We start from the raw sequence: 12,863 nt of genomic DNA, 5'->3' as shown, positions 1-12,863 counted from the left end.
ATATATTTTGATTATTAAATTAATAATATTTAATAAATCTTAATTTTAATTATAATAAAAAATATTATATGATACATTTTGATTATTAAATTAATAATTACTAATTAGTAATGATGTATAAGAGAGATTGAGTAAGTGGAGGAGAGGCCTCCTTAATTTAAAAAAAAAATAATAATTCAATTACAATAAAAAAGTGTCATGCTATATTTTAGTTGTAAAATAGTAATATATAATAGATGTTAAAGTGTGTGAGTTATATGTCCAAAAAAATTTTGGTAAAATTTCTTGTCTTTTATCTACATTTGAGACTTGGACGAGACCAATGTGTATGTGAGTGTTTAATATAGGTGAGTAATGTCTAAAATTGAGAGGTGTCCAATTTATCTTGGGCTAAAAAAAATTGATCCACAAAACTATAATATCTACATAATTTTTTATTAATCATGTTATGTACACAGAATCAACTATCAATGTAAATTATCCACTTGCATAGAATATATATAAAAATATAAAATATATATTAAAAATGAATTAAAACAATAAATTTATTTATATACACATCAAAATGAGTGTTTCGTTTTAGTATCTGTTAGGAACTAATTAGAAGTATAACCAATTAGAGTTAACGAGTTGAAACATAAGTCTGTTACAAAAAAAAAAATCTTCCACTATCCTAATTTTTTGAATTTCAAAACTAAAAATAAAAGGAGTTGGCTTGAGTTGATTTATGTTATAGTTGACTCCTTAAATTTTTTCAAATTTTTTTCATGCGTACCATTAAAAATCAAACATATAACCAAGGAGTGTACGTGGTCTGGAGACTCGGCCCAAACCCAAAGTATTTTTATATATTATGATCCAAATCCGAAGAGACCCGGGTCTGACCTAAGAAAAGAAAAAATGCTCGAGAGAATAACTCAACTCAAAACGATCTATAGATCGAGTCACACGGTCCCGGTCCAATGAAGATCCATACCATTAGAAAATTGCAAATATAGTTAGTGATATAAAAGGGCACAACTACGGGAGTGAGAAACTCAGAACCTCACTCTCCTCTTTCTCAATTAGAAAACAGTAGCACCCTCTCAGTCTTGGCCCTCTCCACTCTGTCTCTCATATCAATGGCTCAACCCTTGTTCAGTACTGCTCACCACCTTGACCAAACACCACTGTCACTAACCTCAGAGCCACCTTGGCCCGCACCGAAACTCCTCTATTCAAATGCTTCTCGGCACTCTACCTCTTCTGGTCGAATTGAACTGTTGAGTGTCAAAGATGCTTCACGTCCACGGTGCTGCACACCTTCTCAGTGACGACGACACCATCAGTGGCACTCCTCTGCTTCTCAGTGATGCTCAATGCTGCTTCTTCTTCGTTACTCTTCTGCTTCTCAGTTCTATCACTATCAGTCCCAGCAAACCCACCAGGCGCCACCACTAGAAGCCTTGGCGAAGCTCAATCAACCACCACCTCTACTCAACTGTCCCTTCCCTTATTCCATGCTCAAGTAAACCTTCCTTTTTATTAAAAAAATAATGTTGATATTTTAAACTTCTGATTGGTGTTCTGATTAGTGATAACAAGTGAACTAGTATTTTCTTATTTTTTTCTGGAAAAATGTAATTAAGGTTGGGCTTCTGAAATTCAGATTACGGTTCTGATTCTTGTTCTGATTACCACCAAGAAACTGATTATTTGCTCTGATTATCACCTTTTTTATTCCCAATTTTAGATTCTCAAAAGCCAAAATCAATTCCTCCATCTTTCTTCTTTACCAACAATACAAGAGTTCCCATAGTGACGCACTTGGACGAATAAAGTTCTTCCCGAATACATCATCTAACTGCTTCTTCAGTTCTACGTGTTTCAATTGCAACATACGATAAGGTGTTATAGAGATCGGTCCAACTCTATATATCAAATTAATGCTAAACTCTATCTCTCATTGAGGAGGAAACTCCGATATATCTTCCAAAAAATATAAAAACTCGCTCACCACTTGAATCCGTTCCAAACTTAGTTAACTGCTACTTGAGCTATTCGTTAACACGACGTACCCCTCACACTCCTCCCGTTATAGGTGACTCTTACATAATTTGAGTAAAAAGTATGGGATAACACTGGTCCAGTTTGCACATCATCAGAAAAAATGATAGCAGTTTTCTCAAAGCAATCAAGAAGAACATGGTTTTGAGATAACCAGTCTAATCGTAAAATAACATCTAGACCATGCAAAGGCAAACAAACCAAATCATGTGCAAAGGTTCTACCTTTAATATTAAATGCTACTTGTCAGCACACTAAGCTTGTTAAAAATTTTTGAGATATACGTGTATAAACAATCAAGTCAAAATTCAACTCAGAAAAATCTAATCCCGACTCACATGCAACAGTTAAAGAAATAAAAGAGTGTGACACACCCGAATCATATAGTACAATTAGAGAATGAGTCTTGACATAACACTGACCTCGGATGAAGGAGTCCAAATATACAACATCATTAGCAGACATAGCAAACATTCGTCCTTGTTGTTGGGATCTAACTGGCTCTGGAGTAAAGTTTGGACAATTTCTCACTATATGCCTTGTTTTGCCGCAATTATAGCATACACTCGATCCAACTTGACAAGGCCTATCAAGATGATCCTTTCCACATTACTTACACATCTGGTCCGCTTGGGTCTACTGAGGTCGCTTGCCATCATTTTGCCTTAGCCTATTTCCATCCCCAACAGTAGAGCGTACAGGAGTGTTCCTAGCTTGCTGATTGCCATACATATGTACTCCAGGTGTCTTAAAATTGGCTCTCCGTTGAACTTAATGCAGATGAAAATTATTAAAGCTTCTCCCTCTAACATATAGGTTGTAAACTCTACGTGCTGCCCTTCTGGCACATGTTACGCTCGCAACGACTTCTCGATACCTCTGAACCAATTATCATTTTCTGTCGCGACAAGTGTTCCCTTAAACTTAGGCGGATTCACCTTCAAAAAGTTGTTAAAGTCATAGGTTTCTCATAATTTCCAACATCCTCATCACCGTTACGAGCTCTGATACATTTACCACTATGCTCTCCATTATGTTTGCCATTTCTTTTCCCTAAACGGTCAATTTCTCGATTAGTGGTAGTTGCTGTTTCATGCACAACATCAACCATGGTGTTTGTCGCAACTATAAAATCATTCACGTCTCTTATAGCAGTATTTCCCAAACTCTCACATTGGATACCGTGTCCTCGTTCCCATACAGCCATCAAGATCATGTTCACATCCAGTATTTTATATTAACGTCATCGGTCTTAATATTTTCAGATAAAGTGTAAATAGTCTCTAAAATAGATACACAATGACAGTCATGTAATCTATATTGTAAATATATTCCTAAATGAATGAGACACAACACAGAGTATGCAATGAGAATGATTTAGCCCATTCTCCATGTTCTACTAAGAATGAACTGCTTTGATATCACATTGTAATGATCTAATTTCTTGTATGTCATGATCATATCGAAAACCGAGTGTTACCAACTTGCTTCCTAAATATAACTATTAGTTAATACTAAGCATGTAACCTTGTTAGCACGTGATCAATTTTTGTTGGAAAATCTTTTTTATACATATAAAAGACACGGATAACAAAAAATAATATACAGGAATATAAAAAATAGAAGAATAAATAACACATACACACACACAAAAGAAGTCAATACTACATTCTTTCACACACCCTTTACTCATAATTGCCTCACCCATAGAAGAATCCCCTAGTCTGGTGCCTGAACTAGCCTAGCAAGTCTAACAAACTCCTAATCTCTTTGTGGATCTAACCAAAAATGAGTGTTTAAACCAAAACACTGGTGCTAAGTTATAGTGCCGTCAAAATATGCTACCATTTTCTAACTGTCGCTATCTGAAGACAAGATCTCCACTATTTTCGGATCTTCCTTCGAGTCCTCGTCATCATCAGAAATCAGTATGACCTCAGGAAAATTCCTGGGACTATTGTCACTGCTGATGTCTATATGTACAGAGTCGCCTACGAACACAAGTTTGTCTGTTGGTATGTGATCCATTCCCTCTGCTGGAGGGCCTGACTTATCCCCTGAATGCGTACCTAACAAAGATGATACCATCGGCTCAGAGAGAAGGTCCCAATCAGAATAAGGTGCATGAACAAACTCCTCAATCGGTTCAGGCTTAGTAATTACCTAGCCCTCTGGCTATGTGGGAATAGCATGTCGAGGTCCATTTGGAAAAGGATGGTGGGGTGCATCCAGATGAAGCCACGATAGCAGAAACTCATACGGTGCATCCGGGTCGAAGTACGTGGTATTTATAGGGTGCTGAAAAAGATGGTCACGTAACACGTATAAGCGTACTCAAGGTTCCACAGCTATTATATAGAAACTATAAAATACTGGATCCTCGTATATATAAGGATGTGAAAGCTCATAGAACAGAATTCTTGTCTCCATTTGAAGGGGAAAATGAAGGGGCAAGAACTGAAAAGTCCTTAATAGGGTCGGGGTAGTTAGTTAGGTTCATTTTATGTTATACTTAGCCACCAACAACAACCAAAGGATACATACTAACTTTAACAACCACAAGCACAGAGAAACAATTAATCAAGAAGCACATACACACAAATCACAGAAACATATAACAAAGAAATATGCACAAATAAGTATGATGCATGTTTATTCTCAGTGCAGGGAATGAGTTCATCTGTCAATTTCTACCCGCTCCCAACGCAACCCAGCAATCTTTGCCTGGGTACGGCTTCTAGTGGCATGACCTCTGTGAGAACCTCTATCTTACCGGTGCTGCTTTCCAGCTAAAGCATGCCAAATATGACCTCTGTAAGTACTTACATGCGCTGCTCTCTGGTTGAAACATGTAAAATTTTATTTTTAGAAGCTACTCTGAATGGCTTACCACCATATCTCTACTGCACCTCTAGCAGCAGACAAACATTCAACAAGTTCTTATTGTTTCTCTTTTCTCTTTTTTTTAACTATTTTTTTAATTTTATTCTTTTAACATCTCATATTATCTTGGCACTATTATTTCGTATTTTTCTAAATATTTTATGAATACAACAGTCATACAATTTTGAGCTTAAATTGTCTTTTTAAAATTTTTTGAAAAACTTATCTGTTTACTATTTTTTGTTATATTATATCTTTTTATTATAAAGATAATTATTCAAATAATAATATATTATTATAATATTTAGAGTTAAAATTCGGTTAATAATATTTAGTTTTTCAAAATTTAAAAAAAAAATTTGACCTCCAAACTTTTCAAAAATTTCACTTTAACCACTTAACTTTTAAAAATTTTGTTTTAAACTCCAAATTTTTTTAATTAATTTTCAGCCCAAAACTCTTTCTTAATCATAATTTGGCCCCGAAATAAATAAAACATGAGCATTTTGTGTTACTTCACGAAACCGAATCAAACTCATAAAAAATTCATCCAATTTTACTTAATTTTTAACTAATTTTTCAATCTTTTCAGTAACCACTTTTTTTCAATATTCAAAATCAATTTTCAGCCACCAAATTATATCATTTTCACCATGATTCCGGCTTATATCATCATCAAATATGGCTGTTTTTCAACAGTTTTTTTAACCGAATTATTTCATCCAACTTTCAACATAATTCAACATAATAAAACTCAAATTCAAGCACAAATTCACAGTCCAACAATCACACAACATTAATACATTTATTTATTACAAAAATTACCAAAACTTACCTCTGTATAACAGCTACAAAACTAAAATACCAAAAAAGCTTTTTGAACGAAAAATAAAAAAGAAAACGTCAAAAATCGGTTACTCCATCTTAGTCACCTTGGTTGAATCATGCATGAGAGGGAAGCAATATCACGGCAAGCTTTCCTCCATGAAAAGTAGTACCATCGTAAAGAGGAAGAAGATACGAACACTTTAATCGATTTAGATTTTTTACGAGAGTTACGAAACTCAAAAAATCAAGTTCGGAAGGTTCATGGCTTCCATGGTTCTCTCTCTTCGGTGATTAAGAGAGAAGAAGATGAGATTAGATGTTGATGATGATGATGTGTTCAATTAGGGGGTATGTGTCAATAATGGGTCATGTGTCGTGTTATCAAGCTGTTGAATCAACGGTTCAAGTTATAAATATTTTAAATGAATAATTACAAAAATTAGATGTATTAAAACACAAATAATATATANTATTTTCGAAATTTGAGACCGGTTCGTTGAACTGAAACTAATCACAGAAAAATCAAAACTTCGAAAAGCATCCATTTATTATAAAAATTTAGGGGGTTATAATTAGTATTTATATTAATAAAATAATGACAAAAAATAATAAAAATTACTATAATTTAAAAATTTCTCTTTATACAACATAATTATGGATTAATGGTCGAATTAGTTCTTGAAAGATGGATCATTTTTTAAATTCGTTTTTGAAAAATTTTGTCAATCAAGTTAGTCCTTTAAATATTATAAATTAATTATTTTTGTTCTTCCATTACTCAATCAATATATAGTTTTCATACATCAACAATTGATGATATAAAATGTTAACTGATAGTATATATGATACTTAACATGTCTAATTGACCGCTAAACAAATATGTTTATGAAAATTGATCAATATAGTCTATTTTTTAATTATATAAATCATTATTCTAATATAACCTAACAACACTAAATTTATAAATTTTTATAAATATATTTATTTATTGTCTAATTAGATATTCTATGTATTATGTATGATGTGAATTAACATTTCTTATCATTAATTATTGGCGAAAACTATTAATTGAATAACTGAAGGACGAAAATAATTAATTTATAATTTTTAAAAAACTAATTTAATTAATAAAATCTTTTGATAACAAATTTAAAAAATAAATTATTTTTTAGAGACTAATTTAATTATTACCCACACAATTATACTCCACAGACCACAATATACATGAAATTGTGTTAGACTGTGAAAATCATTGGTTAATCTTTTGGGTTCAACTCTCATAGACACTAATTAATAAGGAAAAGTATAAATAAATAATTCCTAATGAGTCCATTTTAAATCATTATAATTAATAATAATTAATTAGTATGGAGTACAATTAAAAAATGTTTATCGAAAAATATTGGACTAAAATCATTATATGTTCTTTTGTGTAGCTTCTTTGGCACAGAAGCCTCCTAAAGGGAAACACAATCTCTTTCAAGCAAGGAAGAATATAATAAAATGCTAACTTTTTCTTTAATCATAACAAAATTCAATAGTTAAATAGTTCGTTATTTAAAATCTCATTTGACTGTATTTGTTTATAAATGTAAAATATTGAGATAAGAATACAAAAATACTTTTTTATTTTTTTATTAATTTTATAGTTATATTTTTTATTATTATAATTTTTTCTCAAACTTTTTGAATGACGAAAATAAGAAGAAATTAGATTTTTCTAATTTGTTTTAATTTATCACTAAAAAAATAGAAGACACTAATTTATCTCTGTCATTTGTGTCTTGTTTTCAGGGTTAGGAGAGCCAAAGAGTCATTAACAAAGAAAACTCCAGTATTTATTTTCTTAAATTTGAACCCAAATTCTCTTATTCAAAGACTTTAGTTTCATTTGTCTTCTATACCTGGCAAAATCTTATTGGCAAATAAAGAACTACTTAGCTTCCTGATTACAAATGTGACTTACTATTCAGTAACCCATATATATGTATATATAATATTCATAACAATTTTGCCACGTAATCAACAAAAATTTTACCAACTTTTATAAACTTTTATTTATAATTATATTTGATAAAAATATTTTTATAAATATATCTTTTTATACATATCAATATTAATTATAATTAAAATATAATAATTAATTATTGTTGATAATAAATTAATAAATAATCTATTAATATCTTATACTTTTCCTATTCTTAATTTCTCTGTCTTAAGAATAGGTGAGTACCGAAAAAAGAATTATGTTCTCGATCTCATATTTTTATTGGAGAATTATTTATGAAATGACCAAAATCTTTTAAGTTTGAGTTATAATTTCCGACCAGAGGGAGGTAGTAATTACTCTTACAAAAATGACGAATTAGAGATTATTCATGTGAACAATGGCCTACATGGAATAGACAGAACCAGACATGAATTATTGATTTATTATTATTATCATTATTATCAACGTCACTCTGTAAATAATGTTGTTTAATTTTCATCAGTACGACAAAATCAGATACTTTGTTGCACCCAGATACCTTTTTATATCTTAAATTTAACAAAAGTTATGAGAACATAGTAAAAAGGGCAAAAAAAGAAAAGGTATTATTTGACTGTAGTTGGTAATTATTGAGACACAATATAATATATATTTTAAAAAATAATTTGTTTCCTAAAAATGCAGCATTTTATATAATTTTTTGTAATTTTTAATGCATTTTCTATCTATCTTTTTCTGCAGATAATTATACATATATATAAAAAATTAGCCACTAATAAATCACTGTATATAAATATATATTTGGCATCTTATAAATTTGTTTTTATTATGCTATATATTATAAACAAGTTTGGTTATTGGTATATTATTGCAAGTTTAATTATTCAATTATGTCACGTTTAATTATTTAATAACTAATTATGTAATTAAAAAAATATGTACTGTGAATGAATAGATAAACATATATATACAATAATTAATTTAGTATCTGATTTTTTTTGTACACATAATATTTTTGTTCTACTAAACCATATCCTTGTAAATATAAAACGTGTCACGCACATACACATAGTGATGAAAATGATCATACAAGAAGAAAGAAAGAAAGAAAGTTGCAATAATAAAGCATTTGGTAGAGGAAATGGCAACAAGAGTGAGATTTGGAGATGAATACAGCACACTATTGGATGAATTTGAGAGGAAATCATTCGAGGCTCATCTGAACAGATCAATGATGATGGGAAGAAGGAGCTTCTCTGAGCCTGGTGGAAGGAGGATGATGATGATGATGATTCAAAGTTCTCCATCACTTCTCATAAGCATGCCTCCTCCTCCTCCTCCAATTCCATTGGTGACCCAACAAGAAGTGATGATCATGGAACACAACAACAACAATAATAATAATAATAGTAAGAAGCATAGTAGTAGTAGTGGATCCTCAGGATTCCAAAGAGTGCTCAAGAAATTGTTCAAACCTTTTATTGGAAGGAAGAATACTAATAATAAGCATGTCCCTCATCATGATCTTTCCAACAAGGATCTTTTGATCTCTTCCAAGGAGTTTAGCAAATCACTAAGGTTCTAGCTACCTTCTAAATTAACATCAATCTTCAAGTCTTTTATTATGCTACATTTCATGGTATGTTTCCTTTACATTAATGTCTCATCTTTATAATAAGAGAGGTCAAGATTAAATTTTATGTATACCTAAAGTTTATAAATATAAAGATGTCATATATATATATATATATATGTAATGTTACCTAATAATTTTAGGAAAAATTAGGACAATTTATCCTATTTATTATTGTATCTAATTGTCTACTTAGATGTATATATTAAGCATTATTGAGGCTATTATTAATATTTTCTTTTCTCCCATAATTTAGTGGCCATTATTTATAACATTTATAACAATATATATAATGACAAAACATGTTTTAATGTCCAATTTTTTTTTTAAATTTTTCATTCATAATAATCTTTTCTATTATAGGTCAGTTACTCAACATTAAGAAATTTTTACTACCTTATCTTTTCTCTTATCTCATACATTCATGATCAGAAAACTTCTATAATTATATCTTTTCTATTTTACTATCTCCCATCTCACATTACCTAAACACTAAAGAGTAAAGTTCCTCTAACTCAGAGAAACACTTCACCCTCAACTCTTATATCTGAACTTTCACTGGCAGTTTTTCCACCACTGTCATTCACCACTGCTCACCAACACCGCCACATCCCTTCTATCTTTCACTATTTCGCCTATCTCCATCTCCATTATCGTCTATCCTGTCCTTGGCCTCTGTGACCTCGATTTCACCGCCCCTATTTCCGCCTCCAACACCAGCGTCGTCACGTCTCACCACCGTCTCTTACATCCTGAGCCTCCGTGACTCTTATGTACGTCTCCTCCGATCCACCAGTGTCGCCACGTCTCCATCACTGTCTCTCACGTCCACACGTGATTCCTGTAGGTAAAAGTGCTAGAAGAATAGTCAAGAAGACTAATGATGGGCGTAAAAAAGAATTACCAGGAAAATGTTCAGTTTTAGTTGGAAAAAAGCTTTATTCTCCAAAGTCGTCATCAACTGAAATTCCAAAGTTTTTGTTGGGTAAGGACTCTCCAACTGAATATTTCATCAACCATAACACTCCGTCTATCAAAATTGTGCCGAAATATTTCTAGAATTAAAGCACCATTTGTAAGTTGTAATTTTTTGTTTTCTTTTTTAATTAAATCTTATAAATATTTTAAATTTGTTTGCGTTATAAAATTTTAGTGTTATGAAAATTTACTAAATTATTTTTATGTATTGGTTCAATTGCAGTGACTTCCAGTTATGTTTAGATCATCTGCTGGAATAAAATTAGATGAAACAGATATACAAGTGGCCACATATATATTTAGATCTGACAAAGAAGATAAAATTAATAGGTAAATATAATATCAACTATATATATATATAAAATTTACATTTTTAGTGTTTTATAACATTATATATAAGACTTTAAATAATTAAATTTTTCTTTTGCAAAAAAATTCATAACAGACATGAAATTTTAGCAAGAATAGCAAAAGGTTCTAAGTTTGATGCAAATTTAATTTCCAAGGAATGGATTGACGAAGATGTAAGTATTTTTTTAATTATTATTTTTTAACATAATAATATAATTATATCAATTTTTACGTTTTGTTATAAAATGAGATAATTGAATCTGATTTTTTTGATATTTAGATACTATGTGTGTATGCTCATATGTTAACTAATAAGAAGAGATCGGATTTAGAGTGCCTAAATTAAAATATTGGTATACACCTACTGTATTTTCTGTGAGTAATTGATTACTAATTAGATGTAATTGACTTGTTTTATTTTTATATATTATGTTATATATCATTAATGTATATTTTCATTATTATTTAGAAACTTGTACTTATGAAAACAAATCTTTCCTCTAAAATGATAGTCCAGTATCAAAAAATTTTCATGGAAAAAGTAGAAACCTTTCATAAGGTAAAAATACTTTAATTTGCACTAAATATAAATTTAATATTCAATACTTATTTTTATTAAAATTTATTTAACTTGATTTTATATCTAGATATTCAGTGCAATTAGGTATCGTTTAAAAATTCTCTATCATTCAACTTTTAGAAGAGAGAAAAATTAAAAAACAAATAACTTCTCATAAAAAAAACAAGTAAATTCCTATAAAAATGGATATTTAAATTAATTAAATAATATTATTTAAATTAAAAAATGAACTAAAGGCTGAAAATTTAAAAGACAAGTAGTATTTCTCTTAGATATTTGTGCCTGTCAATGAGGACAATATCCATTGATATCTTGTTGTGTTTGATATGCACGAACGTCAGATAATTTGGTTGGATTCTAAGTCAAACTGTAAACTCTGAGTAATTAGTGAATAATTAGTTAATAAATTAATTATTAATAAAATAAATCAGAAAATGGAATTCTATGATTTAGTGAGGTAGAACTAATTAAAAAAAAAAATTTGACACTAATTTTAAAGAGTTTGGCCTAAGATTAGGCTGAACGAACCGAACTGAGCAAACCGGGTCTGTATTGGGCCTTGGATGAAGTGGCTTCAACCACTTCTCCCTCGAAGAGAAAGGGGAGCAACGTTGAGAGAAGAGAGGGAGCAAGGGTTTGGGAAACACTATTTACTTCATCGTTCTTTCGTCCGTAACTTTCAATTCGGAGTTCCGATTGACGAGCCATCAGCGGCCACGCATTCGTCTCGAAATCCTCTACAAAACTCACCCAACAATTTTGTAAAGAACTCAATTTCCAGTTTCAGATTCTCTCCTTTCCAATCTCGAAATTCAATGTGTATCCATGTTGAATCTTGCTTAATTTTGGTATTTAGGTTCGAATTAACTTGTGAATTTTGTTGGATTTGACTCACTTGTGCTATGGGCAAGGTAAGAACCCTGACTCTCTTGTGAAATTGTGAAATTTTGAGTTTAGGGATTAATTATAATGATATATGTGGTTTAGACTGAATGTTGTTGATGAAAAATCAAGTTGGAAGTTAAACTTGTGAAATTGAAGTCTTGGATCGATTTTGGAAGCTAGGATTCATTTGGTGAGGGGCGGTGGTTGATAGCTTGTGGTGCGGGAACACTTGAGGTGTTCAGGTTTATCAGAAAATCGACTAAGGTATGTTTTAGGTTTCTCGTATTTAACATACAATGTCTTGTGAAAACTTAGGTTAGAGAATCGTAGGATAAGTTGGAATGATTATGTATGTTGGGTGCTTAGTATTTATGATATTGATTGATGATTTAAGTTAAGCATATGTGGGTGACTATGGTTATGGTGGGAATATAATGCTTCTTTGGTGTTTGGATATTGTTGGCAAGTTGATAATATTGATAGTATATATATGTATGGTAGAATGTTGATGATTGTGTTGATGGAAGCAAGAAACTTAGGGTGTGAATTGAAGTATGATGTATTGTGGTATGATGAGTGGATAGTAGTGTTATTTTGATATGTTATGACATGTTTTGTGCTGATCATAGGAGTAGGAAGTGAGAATTGAGTTTGGGTTTTATGAAAATTGAGGTTTGGATCTTTTGTGT

The sequence above is a fragment of the Arachis duranensis genome, chromosome 4 (genome assembly GCF_000817695.3).
Source record: "Arachis duranensis cultivar V14167 chromosome 4, aradu.V14167.gnm2.J7QH, whole genome shotgun sequence".
Lineage (NCBI taxonomy): Eukaryota > Viridiplantae > Streptophyta > Magnoliopsida > Fabales > Fabaceae > Arachis > Arachis duranensis.
This window is presented reverse-complemented; position numbering follows the sequence as displayed.